At 39.5% G+C, this 18953-nt stretch overlaps 1 long non-coding RNA gene across 2 annotated transcripts in view; it reads right to left on the reverse strand.

Moving 5' to 3' along the window:
- Window positions 1–18953, reverse strand: part of LOC123601609 — a 271788-nt gene that overhangs the window by 141418 nt on the left and 111417 nt on the right. The window lies entirely within an intron of this gene.

The raw sequence follows: 18953 nt of genomic DNA on the forward strand, positions 1-18953 counted from the left end.
CTAGCTAAGAATTAGTACTGTATTTCCCTGGAATTCCCTCCCTGCCCACCTTCTTTAAGGAAGTGAGTGACAATAGCACCGAAAGGTGCAACAATCATTATAGATAGTGAAGTAGATTATACATTAGTGAATTCTGGCTCTTCTTAAACTCCATTTCACCTTTGACACATATTGGAACTCTTCCTTAACTTTTCAGGTAGTAAAAGGGGAGAAAAATCCTGAAAATATTCTACAGTTTAAATTTTAGTGTATGTGGCCAATCTCTGGCTGCCTTGTTGTGAATATTGAATGATATCTTTCAAAGCACTCACAGAGATGGTGGGTCAATAAATATTAGTGCCCTGTGCTTGCATCTGTCTTATTAATACTCCAGAGGCACAGCCAACAATGCATGTTAGAATTCTCACTTCACAAATAAGGAAACTGAGACTTTCAAAATTATTCTGTTAGTAAATAGAAAAGTATGATTCAAGTCCATATTTGACACCAAATCCCCAAAGTCTTCTATTTTACCAGGATGCCATCTTTATGCCTCTATTGCTAAGGAATCATCAAGCATAGTAGCTAAAAATCATTTTGAAGCTAAAGTATTTAAGTAACAATACAGCAGTGTTTTCCTTTAAGCTGGCGTAAGATAATAGAAAAAATATATATTGATCTCTGCCCCTGGTTCCTGGCACAGAGCTCTTAAAACTCTTGTATATTTTCCTGGGTGATAGGAGTGTCTTTTGTCCTAATAAAGCGACTTTGGGTGGGCTTATGGATGAGCAATGGTCACTGAAAAGAACAAACCATGATTAGAAGTCTGGAACTTTTATCCCCTCCCCCCTTTTCCTGAGAAAGGAGAAGGGCTATAAATGGAGTTTATGACCAATCATGCCTGCATGATTACTCCTCCATAAGAATCCCAATAGTATAAGGTTTGCAGAGTTTCCAAATTGGTAAACATATCCAACACTGGGAGGGTAATGTACCCCAACTCCACAGGGACAGAAGCTCCTGCCTCTGGACCCTCCCAGACCTCATCATATGTATCTCTTCATCTGGGTGTTTCATCTAAGTCCTTTATCATACCTCTTACTAACCTGATAAACATAATTAAGTGCTTCCCTGGGTTCTGAGAGCCACTCTAACGCATTAATCAAACCTGAAGAGGGGGTATAGAAACCTTTGATTTGCTGCCAAATCAGACAGAAGTTGTGGGGTAACCCGGGGATCTACTACTTGCAATTGGCATCTGACATGGGGTGAGAGTAGTCTTGTGGGACTGAGCCCTTCACCTGTGGGATCTGGCACTATCTCCAGGTAGAGAGTGTCAGAATTGAATTAAACTGTAGGACACCTGGCTGGTGGCACAGAGAATTGCTTGTTGTGGGAGAAAACCTTCAGACAGAAGTGTGAGAAGTGAAGAACTGTCAGTGTGGTGGTAGTGTGAAAGTAAAGGGGAAAACCCACAGGATAACAGTAAGTTTTTCATTTAAAGCTGGGTATATCTAGCATCATGGGAGAAAAGGTGCCATTAGGTCAGGACATATGGGGGCCCGAGAGTGAACTACAAAGCAGATGTTTATACTTTAATTCACACGTGTACCCTGAATTCTTCTTCAAAGTTACTCAAATTTGTCTTGCTGAAAGATGAATGAATGCAGCAGAATGCCAATTTTCTAAGTGATCTCTCTAACTGGGTTGAAGTTCTTTCACTTCCTTTCTAAAAGATGCATTTCATTTGTTATCTGGGCAGCCAAGAGTGGCATAATTATAGCTGTAAGCCAATTCTCCTGGCTGCCAACATTTTTACACTCTAACCCATCACCACCTTCACCCAAATGCCCAGACTGTTATTCATCTCACATAGACTACTGGAGAGGTCAGCACACTTCCAGAAAAGCAAAACAGGGCCCAAGAACAAAGCTTTAATATGCACCTGGCTTTAAGATAAAATCACACTACCCATACCCATCTGGGGTCTGAGAACAGATGTAAGAGGAACCTGAGCTCTCCATTTTCTGACTATATATTGTTTCATTTTCACAAGAAAGAGGAAATAGAATGAGCTTAAGATTTAGACAATCCTAACTTCAAATCCCACTTACTGTCTTTATGATTTTGAGCAAGTTACTTTCCCACTCTGAGCCTTGGTTCCTATATCCAAAAAACAGGAATAATACCAACGATCTCTGGGTTGTTGTGAGGTATGCCAAATCCATGGCACAAAGTCAGTGTATAGTATCACCAATCATCAGACGGCTTTAACAATTGTGAACTCAGTTTTCTATTATAGAAAGGTGAGTCCAGGGGCAGTAGCAAGTCTAGGTGCTTCTTTATTCCCATTATACCAGGTCTTGAGGTCTGAGACAGGTGATGGCCTCATGATGTAGCTCCCTGATAAGTCATTCACTCAGCCAAGGCTTGTGAATAAATAATACTTTACAAATGGCACTCCCTACAAGGAACAAATTGGCTGAAAGAGTCATGGTAAGTAGATAAAGCTTCTTTCCCGCTTCTGCTCCTGTTTTTGTCTGCTTCCTTGTTTGCTATTCTCACACAGAAGGAGGAAGATGCTGATCAGAATAAAATTCCTGCCATCATCCCACATACTGGCTTTGCCTTCTCTAGAAAAAGCAAAGCTGCTTAATCTGATTAGTGAGTTGGGAAAATATAACTAAACATCCATAGACCATTCTCTTCTCCTTCTCTGTCCCATTAGGTGTCAGCTCTCCCAAAAAAGAATATGTGTGTGTGTCCAGCTCTGCTCCTCTAAGTTTTTGATAGCTTCACAGGGGTCCAATACTACCTGTGACTGGGTAAAAAAATAAAAATAAAAACAAACAAAACATCTACATAATTCTAGAGTTTACTGTTAACCAGCTCACTTGCCTGTAGTTGTATGCCACAATCTCCTTTGGCTTTATGAATAATAAAGGTGATGTTTTTGCTTCTCATCTGCCTTGCTCTTGTGTCTTCATTCTCAACTGATATAGTACTTAGACCACAGAGAGGGAGTCCTCTCAAACATCAATATGTTTTCACAAATAAGGCTTCGTTACCACACCCATTTACTATACAAAAACCATTTTCAAGTTCCTAATTACAGTGATTCTCCCAGCCAGGACTGTGCATTTTTTTAAGTTTATTTATTTATTTTGAGAGAGAGAGAGAGAGAGAGAGAGAGAGTAGGGAAGAGGGAGAGAGAGAGGGAGAGAGAGAATCCCAAGCAGACTCTTCACTGTCGGCACAGAGCCAAATGTGGGGCTCAAACTCATGAACTATGAGATCATGACCTGAGCCAAAACCAAGAGTCAGATGCTTAACTGACTGAGCCACCCAGGTGCCCCGAAATGTGCATTTTTTTAGAAGAGTAACTTAGCGTCTCTACATTTGTTAGGCTATTTACCATGGAAGCAGCACTGATTTCCAGCTAGCTTAACCCCAAGATCCAGTTCCCCAGCTTTGTCATTAAATCTCCTGAGACAGAATATCAATGTATAATTATTTTTAAGTTTATTTATTTATTTTGAGAGAGATAGAGACAGCGTGAGTGGGGGAAGTGCAGAGAGAGAGAGAGAGACAGAGAATTCCAAGCAGACAGATGTGGGATTTGAACCCATGAAACCGTGAGATCATGACCTGAGCCAAAACCAAGAGTTGGACGGACGCTTAACCGATTGAGCCACCTAGACACCCAATGTATAATTTTTAGATCAAAAAGACATAAAAAACTATAAATGCCTTATTTCTATGGCACTTTTTTATAAAAAGCTTTCACATTTGTTAGCTCTGCTTTCAATTTGTTTTTACATTTTTATCTATATTTTATCTTCATATTCTGCAAATTACTGACAAAGTGGCAAGTATTACTCAAATAATTTTATAGATGAAGAAAATAAGTTTTAGAGAGGCAGTGTTTATCAAGATCATACAGACCATAGCTAAGTTAAAGTGAAATTTAATGTATCCAATTCCCTGCCTTCAAACTGCATACAGCCTACTAGGAGAGAGACCAGTAAACAAGAAATCATAACCCAGATAACAGACACCATAACAGCTACCTTGGGAGATCACATAGGAGGGACTCTGATCCAGCCTTGGCGAGTGAGAAGTTACTTGCTGGAGGCGAGTGAAGAGATGAGTGTTAAGGTATGAAAGTTACAGGCAGGAGGAATAGCACATTCAAAGGAGGGGAGAACATGATTGTTCAGGTAACCACAAATTGTTCACAATGGGGCTGGGGTACAAATTGCTAACACTGAGCAGAAAAAGATAAGCCTTAGAGAAATAAGCAAAAACCAAACAGGACAAGATGTTTTTTTTTCTTCAAGTGTAAGAATATGGGCTTCATTTCAAAAATATGGAGACCTCACAGGCTCAGCTTCTGTCACCACATCAAACTACATATATGTCTACACTTCTTTACCTCTTAAACCCAAACTAAAATAGAAGACAACTAGCATACAGTCTCCAAACATTCAAGATTGGTGCACCATGACCTTACCCCAAGTTTACCTAAAAAAGAGCATTTCAGTTTAAATGATAAACATAAGCCTGAAAAAAATTTTCCAAGATCATTCTGCGCTCAAAAAACTTCACTTCCCAGCACCCTACAGGTGCAAATTGGGTCACCGCCTCCCAGGACTTACTGATGAACAGTTGCTATGTCTTCAACCAGCTGTGCAGGGGGACTCTGGTGAATGTCACTATGGAATGATTTGATTTTCAGGACAGCTTAAGACTTTTCTTTCCCGTTTCCCTTCTAGGAAACAACTAATTTCTCATAAAGCATTCAATTTTTAAACATATACACATTTCATTCTCCCCAAAATACACCCCCACACACGCATATGCATACACACACAGTCATTTAGAACTAGAGGACTTCCTATGCTGGCAAACACATGTTAATATTAAGTGGATGTATATATCAGAATGGCACATCCAGAATATACAACAGTAATAATTCCTTCTATTTGCATGGTTCCTTTTATTTATAATTTATACACAGCTGCTCCCAAAAAGAATGTGAGACAGATACAGCACTTTAAAATTTACAAAGCATTCTATCTTGTGACAACCCTGTGAGAGAGGAAGACCAAACATTAAGCAGACTTGTCAGGAAAAAAAAAAAAAAAGAAACTGAGGCTGACATGGCTAAGGTGACTTTTTTGAGCCCAGAGTCAGAACTCTGAAAGCCTGGAGCTGTGTTTTTTCAACCACATAAGGTCATTCCTCTAATAGTCTGTGTACCCGCCAGCTCTGTGTAAGGACATCCTGAGGAATGAGTAAAAGTCATCACAAGTATGAGAACACATTCCACACACTCCACGCTTACTCTCCACAGCCCCACTCCTAACCTCTCAGGTGTTATGAATCATCACCAATACTTATTGGGTGTTTAGAATATGAGCAGCAGTGCTAGAAGTGTTTTACAGTTAAGTGCATGTATTACATCATGTAATCCTCACCAGAGCCTTGTGAGGCAGCTAATATTAATTCCATTTTATGTATGAGAAAAGTGAGGCAGAGAAAAGTTAAAATAACTTGCACATATGGACATAACTAGTAGGTTTTAGAGTCAGATTTCATACACAGGCAGTCTTTATCCATGGGCTCACTTGTTTAACTGCTATGCTCTGCTTGTTTTTTGCCCCAGAAATTTCTTCAGAATAGATATGTCACAAGTAATAGGTTTTGGGGCACCTGGGTGGCTCATTCAGTTAAGCATCTGACTCTTGATTTTGGCTCAGGTCATAATCTTATGGTCTTGAGATGAAGCCCCATATCAGGCTCTATGCTGATAGCACAGAGCCTGCTTGGGATTGTCTCTCTCTCTCCCTGTCTCTCTGCCCCTCTCCTGCTTGTACATGTGCATGCTCTCTCAAAATAAATAAACTTAAAAAAATCAGTTTTGTGCCCAAAAAGAGGTTTGTGTGTGTGTGTACATGTACATATATATATGTATATGTATGTATGTATGTATATGTATGTATGTATATATGTATATTTACATATGCATATATGCTGAGCAGTGTGTTCCTCTTTTTACACATGCCTCAAGGGACCAATGAGTCTTCTAGAGGACCCGCACAGTCTTCTCAGGTTACCTCCAAACCCTTCCAAGCCCACATTAAGTAGATTTTCAAACAGAGTTCTCCTCTCCCTAACTTCAAACTTCCATCCCCATCATAACCAATCGGACTGGAGTCACTGACTATAGAGGACCATTGACTTGTCCCAGAAGTTATTTTGAAAACAGAAAATATTAAAGGATTTTGGACTCAGGTACAAAAGTCATCTACATAATAAACTCCAGATTTATTTTCAGAGATATAATGGTGAATCATGATGCCCAATTGCATTAGTATATCTATACTACAGTGCCACCATCCAGCCACCTACCTCTATAGCCTCCAAACCCTTACCTTACCATGTATCTTACCGTCACTGCCAAGCACAGGTGGCCCTATATCATCACTGTACCTTACAGGGTTTCTGAATCTTCTAAACCTGAACTCTAATGACTGTTACTCAATTCTGTCCGAGCATTCTTAACCCGGTAAGGAAATGACATCACCCAAATTGATTTTGGGTCATTAGACACATCAGCAGGAGGAAAAAGTTAGAGATTTAAAAAGAAGTAAAAGGGACAGGAATGCCTGGGTGGCTCAGTCGGTTTAGCATCTGACTCCTGATTTCAGCTTAGGTCCTGGGATCGAGCCCCACATTGGGCTCTGCGTTAGGCTCCCTGCTGGGTGTGGTGCCTACCTGGGATTCTCTCTCTGTCTCCCCCTGCCCCTCTCCCTCACTCGTGCTGTCTCTCTAAAATTAAAAAAAAAAAAAGTAAAAAGGACAAGTTTCTGGCATAATAACTGACAGTAAAAAAAGAATCCAAGGAGAACAAAAGGAAATTTTATTTATACTACTTTTGGATAATTACAACTGCCAAGAAAGAAAATGAAACTAACCACGGTTGAAAGGTACAATGATTGAAGAATTTATTTTTTTATTGATCCAAGTATGATGGAGACTGTGGGTTGCCTATCCAATACCCAAATTTTGTTGGGAGCCATAATATGTCTAAATACAAGGAAGAGGAGGAGGAGGAGAAGGAGGAAGAAGAGGAGGAAGAGAAAGAGAAAAAGGATGAAGAAGAAATTGGAGAGGAAACTGCATTTCCCAGACCCCTATGAAAATAGCATTTATTTGTTATGTGATACAGTTCTGGCCAATAAAATATAAGCAGAGGTTGCTGGGGAGGTTTTTAGGAAAAAAAATTCTCCAAAGATGGCTCACTGCCTTGGTGAATGCCCTTTTCCTTTATCCTATACCTTTCTTTTTCCCATGGAATTTAGACATGAAACCAAGAGTAAATCATCTATCTTAAGACTGAGGAGACACATAAGAGGCTATATTCTGACACAAACAGGCTATCATATCAGCCATGGGTACCACACCTATCTTACACTACAAAAATTAAACTAATTTTTCAAGCCATCATTTTGAGAAGCTGTATTTCTCACAGCTGAATGCAATTTATAACTGATGTACCATGCCATGCTAACCTCTGCAAATGTCAAGATAAATATATAAACTTATTCCAACAAGGGAACAAAACTCCAATGGGGCTTTTCCTAAAACGGATGTCATCATTAGTTGAGTTAGGATGGAGTACTTATAGGCTTCCTTGCTTTTATTTTCTGTCTTGATTAAAATGATTAATATTTTGTGATTTTGATCACATTGCCAGAGAAAAAAATAGTCATGAATAATGATTTATAATACATTCAGATAATAACTCCCAAGTAGTTTTGAAAACTCTAACATGTATTTGACAATTATAATTCCTTTCTCCAGAGACAAAGGCTAAGTGGTAGAGTGGCATATATACCTTGTCTCCCTCTACAAACCCCTACCCTCCATTGAGATTATATTTATACCCCCGGCTAACCTATGGGTTTAAACAATCACCTTCCTAAATGGCTAGTATATTTACAAAGTACCAACGAACCCTGACTGAGACCTTCTACAGATAAGTCAACTTGCTAGTGATTATCTTCCCTGAAACACAGGCAAGTGAGAAGGATCAACCATCACCCATTCACAATCTATTCCTTCATCCCAACATACACTGTTCCCTTTAGAATACATGCCTAAATGCTATTTATGCCTGTCTGGCTCAGTTGGAAGAACATGCAACTCTTGATCTCAGGGCTGAGTTTGAGCCCCATGTTGGGTATAGAAATTACAAAAATAAATAAATAAACTTACAAAATATATGATATTCTAATTTTGTAGCAAGGATATATGATGGATACCAGTTCAAATCACCAATACCAGAATCAGTCTCAAGTAATTAAAACAAAAATTCCCTTCTACTTTTATTAAGAATGTCCTTGCGTAACTGCATAGGAGTAATCAATGTCAATGTCAATGTTTACAAAACAAACTCAAGCCATGTGCCTAATGTACTTGTCATATCATACCTAGAAATAAAGACAAGAGTAATTAATAAAAAAATATTAGAGTATCTTTAGCAGTAGAAGACATTAACAACAAAACAAAATACAAGAAGTTTTTATATTTAAGTATTTAGAAATCATTGGTAATGTTTTAAATGATATTGAAAGTTTTCTAAGTGGCAGGCATTATGCCAAGCGCTACATGTATATTATCTCATTTATTTGTTCTGTTTAGAAGGTAGGTAATATTTTAGACCCATCTCCCATTTTAAAGACAAAAAACCTTCAGATCAGATATTAACTGTCCAGTCACACAACCAGTAAGTGATGGAGCCAAGATTCTCTAACAAATTCAGACTGGTCCCTTGGTGAAATTAAGTATTTCATTCTATCCTCTCTCAGCAAGCAAATGGAAATTAGAAAATAAATTAAATGCTGATTACTTTAAAAGTTTATTCTCATAACAAACATAAACTAAAATTCCATTCAATTGCAACATGTATTTTGGCAGAGTGCTGGTAGGCAGAAGGAAGAAAAGTAGGCTATGTTTGCCTTGTTTGATAGAAGTGGATATGAATTAACTCTGAAGTTTGTTAGCAAAATATAAGTTTACATATGTTTATCGCAAATTTTTAATCAGTCATGGGTAAACTAAAAGTACAATGTATAACTTTGGAGACAGTAAGGTGGGGGGAACAGAACAAAGCAAATTATATCAATTTGATAAAATATAAACCAGATGTGACAAATTGTATTTTCCAAAGGTGGCCACACCACTATATATACCATCCTATATCTTCTTCTTAAAATGTGTTGTTGACATATCTCCATTGAGGGATAGAGTCCAATGTTCCCTTCCCCTTAACCTGGACAGAAATTCATAAACACCTCAAATAACAGAATTCAGCAGATGTAATGTTAAATAACTTCTCAGGGTAGGAATAAAAGATAGAATGAATGGCTTCTACCTGGCCCTTTCTCTCAGTACCCTTGCCCTCAAACCCAGGCACCATATAGTAAGAAAGTCCAACATATGGAGAGGCTGTGGAGAAGATCCTTCAAAAAGCTCCAGCTAGATTCCTTGCCAACATTAAGAACTACTAGATATATGAATGAACGAGCTTTCAAATGATTCCACCTGAGGGTCCCTGGGGAAGATGGCGGCGTAGGAGGACTCTGGGCTCACCGCGCGTCCTGCCGATCAATTAGATTCCACCTACACCTGCCTAAATAACCCAGAAAACCGCCAGAGGATTAGCAGAACGGAGTCGCCGGAGCCAAGCGCAGACGAGAGGCACACGGAAGAGGGTAGGAAGGGCGGCGAGGCGGTGGTGCGCGCTCCACGGACTGGCGGGAGGGAGCCGGGGCAGAGGGGCGGCTCGCCGGCCAAGCAGAGCCCCCGAGTCTGGCTGGCAAAAGCGGAGGGGCCTGACGGACTGTGTTCTGACAGCAAGCGCGACTTAGCGTCTGGGAGGTCATAAGTTAACAGCTCTGCTGGGAAAGCGGGAAGGCTGGAGGACAAAGGGAGGGAGAGCTGCTGAGCCCCCAGACGACAGAACTCAGCTTGGCGGGGAACAAAGGCGCTCGCCAGCGCCATCTCCCCCGCCCATCCCCAGCCAAAATCCCAAAGGGAACCAGTTCCTGCCAGGGAACTTGCTCCCTCCGCGCAAACACCCACTCTGTGCTTCTGCGGAGCCAAACCTCCGGCAGCGGATCTGACTCCCTCCCGCTGCCACAGGGCCCCTCCTGAAGTGGATCACCTAAGGAAAAGTGAGCTAAGCTTGCCCCTCCTGCCCCCGTGCACCTTGCCTACCCACCCCAGCTAATACACCAGATCCCCAGCACCACAAGCCTGGCAGTGTGCAAGTAGCCCAGACGGGCCACGCCACCCCACAGTGAATCCCGCCCCTAGGAGAGGGGAAGAGAAGGCACACACCAGTCTGGCTGTGGCCCCAGCGGTGGGCTGGGGGCAGACATCAGGTCGGACTGCGGCCCTGCCCACCAACTCCAGTTATACACCACAGCACAGGGGAAGTGCCCTGCAGGTCCTCACCACTCCAGGGACTATCCAAAATGACCAAACGGAAGAATTCCCCTCAGAAGAATCTCCAGGAAATAACAGCTAATGAACTGATCAAAAAAGATTTAAATAATATAACAGAAAGTGAATTTAGAATAATAGTCATAAAATTAATCGCTGGGCTTGAAAACAGTATAGAGGACAGCAGAGAATCTCTTGCTACAGAGATCAAGGGACTAAGGAACAGTCACGAGGAGCTGAAAAGCGCTTTAAATGAAATGCAAAGCAAAATGTAAACGAGGACACCTCAGATTGAAGAGGCAGAGGAGAGAATAGGTGAACTAGAAGATAAAGTTATGGAAAAAGAGGAAGCTGAGAGAAAGAGAGATAAAAAAATCCAGGAGTATGAGGGGAAAATTAGAGAACTAAGTGATACACTAAAAAGAAATAATATACGCATAATTGGTATCCCAGAGGAGGAAGAGAGAGGGAAAGGTGCTGAAGGGGTACTTGAAGAAATTATAGCTGAGAACTTCCCTGAACTGGGGAAGGAAAAAGGCATTGAAATCCAAGAGGCACAGAGAACTCCCTTCAGACGGAACTTGAATCGATCTTCTGCACGACATATCATAGTGAAACTGGCAAAATACAAGGATAAAGAGAAAATTCTGAAAGCAGCAAGGTATAAACGTGCCCTCACATATAAAGGGAGACCTATAAGACTCGTGACTGATCTCTCTTTTGAAACTTGGCAGGCCAGAAAGAATTGGCACGATATTTTCAGTGTGCTAAACAGGAAAAATATGCAGCCGAGAATCCTTTATCCAGCAAGTCTGTCATTTAGAATAGAAGGAGAGATAAAGGTCTTCCCAAACAAACAAAAACGGAAGGAATTTGTCACCACTAAACCAGCCCTACAAGAGATCCTAAGGGGGATCCTGTGAGACAAAGTACCAGAGACATCACTACAAGCATAAAACATACAGACATCACAATGACTCTAAACCCGTATCTTTCTATAATAACACTGAATGTAAATGGATTAAATGCGCCAACCAAAAGACATAGGGTATCAGAATGGATAAAAAAACAAGACCCATCTATTTGCTGTCTACAAGAGACTCATTTTAGACCTGAGGACACCTTTAGATTGAGAGTGAGGGGATGGAGAACTATTTATCATGCTACTGGAAGCCAAAAGAAAGCTGGAGTAGCCATACTTATATCAGACAAACTAGACTTTAAATTAAAGGCTGTAACAAGAGATGAAGAAGGGCATTATATAATAATTACAGGGTCTATCCATCAGGAAGAGCTAACAATTATAAATGTCTATGGGCCGAATACCAGAGCCCCCAAATATATAAAACAACTACTCATAAACATAAGCAACCTTATTGATAAGAATGTGGTCATTGCAGGGGACTTTAACACCCCACTTACAGAAATGGATAGATCATCTAGACACACGGTCAATAAAGAAACAAGGGCCCTAAATGAGACATTGGATCAGATGGACTTGACAGATATATTTAGAACTCTGCATCCCAAAGCAACAGAATATACTTTCTTCTCGAGTGCACATGGAACATTCTCCAAGATAGATCATATACTGGGTCACAAAACAGCCCTTCATAAGTTTACAAGAATTGAAATTATACCATGCATACTTTCAGACCACAATGCTATGAAGCTTGAAATCAACCACAGGAAAAAGTCTGGAAAACCTCCAAAAGCATGGAGGTTAAAGAACACCCTACTAACGAATGAGTGGGTCAACCAGGCAATTAGAGAAGAAATTAAAAAATATATGGAAACAAACGAAAATGAAAATACAACAATCCAAACGCTTTGGGACGCAGCGAAGGCAGTCCTGAGAGGAAAATACATTGCAATTCAGGCCTATCTCAAGAAACAAGAAAAATCCCAAATACAAAATCTAACAGCACACCTAAAGGAAATAGAAGCAGAACAGCAAAGGCAGCCTAAACCCAGCAGAAGAAGAGAAATAATAAAGATCAGAGCAGAAATAAACAATATAGAATCTAAAAAAACTGTAGAGCAGATCAACGAAACCAAGAGTTGGTTTTTTGAAAAAATAAACAAAATTGACAAACCTCTAGCCAGGCTTCTCAAAAAGAAAAGGGAGATGACCCAAATAGATAAAATCATGAATGAAAATGGAATTATTACAACCAGTCCCTCAGAGATACAAACAATTATCAGGGAATACTATGAAAAATTATATGCCAACAAATTGGACAACCTGGAAGAAATGGACAAATTCCTAAACACCCACACTCTTCCAAAACTCAATCAGGAGGAAATAGAAAGCTTGAACACACCCATAACCAGCGAAGAAATTGAATCGGTTATCAAAAATTTCCCAACAAAGAACAGTCCAGGACCAGATGGCTTCCCAGGGGAGTTCTACCAGACGTTTAAAGCAGAGATAATACCTATCCTTCTCAAGCTATTCCAAGAAATAGAAAGGGAAGGAAAACTTCCAGACTCATTCTATGAAACCGGTATTACTTTGATTCCTAATCCAGACAGAGACCCAGTAAAAAAAGAGAACTACAGGCCAATATCCCTGATGAATATGGATGCAAAAATTCTCAATAAGATACTAGCAAATCGAATTCAATGGCATATAAAAAGAATTATTCACCATGATCAAGTGGGATTCATTCCTGGGATGCAGGGCTGGTTCAACATTCACAAATCAATCAACGTGATACATCACATTAACAAAAAAAAAGAGAAGAATCATATGATCCTGTCAATCGATGCAGAAAAGGCCTTTGACAAAATCCAGCACCCTTTCTTAATAAAAACCATTGAGAAAGTCGGGATAGAAGGAACATACTTAAAGATCATAAAAGCCATTTATGAAAAGCCCACAGCTAACATCATCCTCAACGGGGAAAAACTGAGAGCTTTTTCCCTGAGATCAGGAACAGGACAGGGATGCCCACTCTCACCGCTGTTGTTTAACATAGTGTTGGAAGTTCTAGCATCAGCAATCAGACAACAAAAGGAAATCAAAGGCATCCAAATTGGCAAAGATGAAGTCAAGCTTTCGCTTTTTGCAGATGACATGATATTATACATGGAAAATCTGATAGACTCCACCAAAAGTCTGCTAGAACTGATACATGAATTCAGCAAAGTTGCAGGATAGAAAATCAATGTACAGAAATCAGTTGCATTCTTATACACTAACAATGAAGCAACAGAAAGACAAATAAAGAAACTGATCCCATTCACAATTGCACCAAGAAGCATAAAATACCTAGGAATAAATCTAACCAAAGATGTAAAAGATCTGTATGCTGAAAACTATAGAAAGCTTATGAAGGAAATTGAAGAAGATTTAAAGAAATGGAAAGACATTCCCTGCTCATGGATTGGAAGAATAAATATTGTCAAAATGTCAATACTACCCAAAGCTATCTACACATTCAATGCAATCCCAAACAAAATTGCACCAGCATTCTTCTCAAAACTAGAACAAGCAATCCTAAAATTCATATGGAACCACAAAAGGCCCCGAATAGCCAAAGGAAATTTGAAGAAGACCAAAGCAGGAGGCATCACAATCCCAGACTTTAGCCTCTACTACAAAGCTGTAATCATCAAGACAGCATGGTATTGGCACAAAAACAGACACATAGACCAATGGAATAGAATAGAAACCCCAGAACTAGACCCACAAACGTATGGCCAACTCATCTTTGACAAAGCAGGAAAGAACATCCAATGGAAAAAAGACAGCCTCTTTAACAAATGGTGCTGGAAGAACTGGACAGCAACATGCAGAAGGTTGAAACTAGACCACTTTCTCACACCATTCACAAAAATAAACTCAAAATGGATAAAGGACCTGAATGTGAGACAGGAAACCATCAAAACCCTAGAGGAGAAAGCAGGAAAAGACCTCTCTGACCTCAGCCGTAGCAATCTCTTACTCGACACATCCCTAAAGGCAAGGGAATTAAAAGCAAAAGTGAATTACTGGGACCTTATGAAGATAAAAAGCTCCTGCACAGCAAAGGAAACAACCAACAAAACTAAAAGGCAACCAACAGAATGGGAAAAGATATTTGCAAATGACATATCGGACAAAGGGCTAGTATCCAAAATCTATAAAGAGCTCACCAAACTCCACACCCGAAAAACAAATAACCCAGTGAAGAAACGGGCAGAAAACATGAATAGACACTTCTCTAAAGAAGACATCCGGATGGCCAACAGGCACATGAAAAGATGTTCAACGTCGCTCCTTATCAGGGAAATACAAATCAAAACCACACTCAGATATCACCTCACGCCAGTCAGAGTGGCCAAAATGAACAAATCAGGAGACTATAGATGCTGGAGAGGATGTGGAGAAATGGGAACCCTCTTGCACTGTTGGTGGGAATGCAAATTGGTACAGCCGCTCCGGAAAGCAGTGTGGAGGTTCCTCAGAAAATTAAAAATAGACCTACCCTATGACCCAGCAATAGCACTGCTAGGAATTTACCCAAGGGATACAGGAGTACTGATGCATAGGGGCACTTGTACCCCAATGTTTAGAGCAGCACTCTCAACAATAGCCAAATTATGGAAAGAGCCTAAATGTCCATCAACTGATGAATGGATAAAGAAATTGTGGTTTATATACACAATGGAATACTACGTGGCAATGAGAAAAAATGAAATATGGCCTTTTGTAGCAACGTGGATGGAACTGGAGAGTGTGATGCTAAGTGAAATAAGCCATACAGAGAAAGACAGATACCATATGGTTTCACTCTTATGTGGATCCTGAGAAACTTAACAGAAACCCATTGGGGTGGGGAAGGAAAAAAAAATAAATAAATAAAGAGGTTAGAGTGGGAGAGAGCCAAAGCATAAGAGACTGTTAAAAACTGAGAACAAACTGAGGGTTGATGGGGGGTGGGAGGGAGGGGAGGGTGGGTGATGGGTATTGAGGAGGGCACCTTTTGGGATGAGCACTGGGTGTTGTATGGAAACCAATTTGACAATAAATTTCATATATTAAAAAAAAAAAAACAAATGATTCCACCTGAGAACATCAAAGAACAGAGAAAACCCATATCTGCTCTGCTGTATCTGAATTCCTTACTGATAGGCACTCTGAGAGATAATAAATAATTATTACTGTTCTAAGCCACTAAGTTTTGAGGTAATTAGATATATAGCAACAGAGAACTCACAAGAGCAGAGAAAATAAAAATACAAAATTAGATACCAGCACAAGTCCAAACACATCAAAAATCACAATGAATATAAAAACAGGTAAATTCATCTACTAAATGGATAAGAAAAATTAAAGACATCATAAGATTGAAAACAAATGGATTGCAAAAAGAAATATCAGGCAAATCCCCTCAAAACAAATCCTATAATAATACTAATATTATGGGTACTTCATATTGTGAAAAGAATAATTATATAAGTCACAAGAAACATAAATGTGTATTCTCCTAGCAACATAGTTTTAAAATACACAAAGCCAAATTTTATACATATATACAGTAAAACCTCAGTTTGCAAGCATAATTTGTTCCCAAAATATACTTGTAATCCAAAGCACTTATATATCAAAGTGAATTTCCCCATAAGAAATAGTGGAAACTCAGGTGATTCATTCCACAACCCAAAAATATTTATATAAAAATAATTACAATAATGTAATATAATACAAAATAATAAAGAAAATACTAAATATAAAGAAAAATAAACAAATTAACCTGCACTACCTTTGAAAAGATTTGTGGCTGGAGATGACAGGAAGGTTATTATGTAAGATGACTTTCACTATCACTAATGGATGTTGACTACAGTGCAGTATTAATAAACTCTTGTCATATGTAATTGACAATAAGGCAGCAGAGGAAAGAGTCCATACGTGCAGGCAGCCTGGCCTAGAATGAGGCAAAGCATTCCTAAGCTTACTCTTGTATAGAAAAGCAAAGGCCTGCCCATAGGTGCTTTGAAGTGACAAAAAATACACTAGGGCCAGTTGTGGGTACCTTCCAACATTCTGAAAAATCACTAATTTCTGCCAAACACCACAGCCTGAGGCCAAGCATACGAGCATGGGAGACAATCACTCACAATCCCACACCAAGAGACGGTGAGAGAGAGAGAAAGAGAGAGAGAAGAACCACTGGCTCAGTTGTGATCATGTGATGTTTAGCATCATGTACTACTTGTATTGTAAGACATTGCTCATTTATCAAGTTAAAATTTATTAGAAATGTTTGCTTGTCTTGCAGAACACTCGCAGAACAAGCTACTCGCTATCCAAGGTTCTACTGTACATATATATAATCACAGAAAAATATGGAAGTCTAACAACTCTACTCACAAGAGTGGCTATATCTGTGACACAGATCAAAGGATGGGGTTTGATGATACCAAGTCCAAGTGAGCCACTCTCTAAACACACACACACACACACACACACACACACACACACACACACACACACAAACTGTTAGGATAAGTAGAAACACACACAAACTACAATTTAGCATATTTGAAGAATAAAATGTTAATAGCCTCACATGCCTACTTACATAAATGTTGTTCTGTGTTAGCTAAATAGATGAAAATACTCCGAGATAACCAGTCTGTATTTCCAATATGACCTTCATTCCAGCAATATTCCAACAAAATAATTTTAAGGGAATGCAAATAAAAATACATTAACACAGTGTGACACAAGAAGTGCACTGTCCCTGTCCTACAGCCATTTATTTGTTCAACAAATATATGAAATTATACCATATGCCTTGCACTGTGTTAGGCAATAAGGATACAAAGGTGAATGTGACAGACTTGTTCTCTTCTCCAAGCCTTACTTTTAGTAGTGGACACAGACTCTGAACAGACAAACCCAAAAATGACCCCAAATTTTCAAACCATGTAAGGATCCTGAAGGAAGGTAAGAACATTTTATGAGAATAGGGGAGACTCTCTCACATAAGTTGATCAGGAAGGGTGTACCTACACAAGATTAAACCAGGGACTAAAATTATGGCTACGAATTAGCCAAGTAATTACTTCTTATTGTGACAAAGATGGAGTAATAAAGAACACTTATACCTCTGGTCTGAAGTAATTAAACAACCAATTATTTTCAGACATTGAACATAAGATAGCAGGGGAAAGTGATCCCTGAGAGGGGAAATGAGGTATGCCCGATGACTGTCCAGCTTACTGCTTTGAGAGAGCTTCTAGTCCTCAGCAGAGGGAGGGAGGCATCAGCTAGAACCCAGCGATCCTTCTGGATTGAGAAGAGGGATTTGGAAGTTTAAAGCTGGCAATAAGGATAGAATTCAATGGGCAAAGCACCAAAGAAGGGAGAGCTGCACAGAGAGAAAACCTCAAGATTTGCAGAAGGTCCCACTCAAGTCTTCATCTGAATATTGACCACGTAAGGAAACTACTCAAGGCCAGATAAAGAATACCTAAAATAAACAGAAGGAACCAATCTTAGCGCAAAGAACCATAAGTATTTCTATTTCCACAACCCAGAAGGAAAAACCTTATAATTAACCAGGCTTGGGGTAGAGTATTCCACAGGGTACTGGCTCATTATAAAACTAAACTAGTTCTGGAATAAAGGCTGTTCTGGTCCTACCTAGCAAAACTTAACAGAAAGCCTTGAAGGGACCATACTATTTGAAGGTCAATTAAATACACCTCAAAGAAAAACTCAAAAATATTTATAGGAATACAAAAATATTCAGCACTTAACAAGGCAAAATTCACAATGTCTATCATCCAATCAAAAAGTTAGCAGGCAGGGGCGCCTGAGTGGCTCAGTTGGTTAAGTGTCCCACTTCAGCTCAGGGCATGATCTCAGTGTGTGAGCTCAAGCCCTACATCAGGCTCTCTGCTGTCAGTGCAGAGCCCACTTTAGATCTTCTGTCCCCCCCCCTGCCCCTTCCCCCCCTTGTTTGCACATGTGTGTACTCTCTCTCTTTCTCAAAAATAAACAATTTTTTTTAAAAAGTTAGTAGGCATACCAAACAGAAAAATAGAACCCATAATGAGAAAGTAAAACAACATCTTTAAATTATTGACAGAAAAAAATGTCGACTGTTAATTGTGTCCCAACAAAAACAAAAAATCTTCCATAAATAAAGGAAAAGGAAAAATGTTTAGACATATAAAAGCCAGGAGACTTAATCACCAGCAGACCTGTACTACAAAAATGTTTTTAAAAAGCCCTTGGGACAGGAGGAAAATGACAGCAGATAGAAATCTTTATCAACACAAAGGCATGAAGAGAACTGGAAATGGTAAAAATGTGGGTAAATATTAAAGATTTTTCTCTTATTTATTTTAAATGTTTATTTATTTGTTTTGAGAGAGAGAGAGAGAGAGAGAGAGCATGAGCAGGGGAGGGACAGAGAGAATCCCAAGCAGGCTATGTGTTGTCAGTGTAGAGCCTGACT

The sequence above is a fragment of the Leopardus geoffroyi genome, chromosome D1, assembly GCF_018350155.1.
Source record: "Leopardus geoffroyi isolate Oge1 chromosome D1, O.geoffroyi_Oge1_pat1.0, whole genome shotgun sequence".
Classification (NCBI taxonomy): domain Eukaryota; kingdom Metazoa; phylum Chordata; class Mammalia; order Carnivora; family Felidae; genus Leopardus; species Leopardus geoffroyi.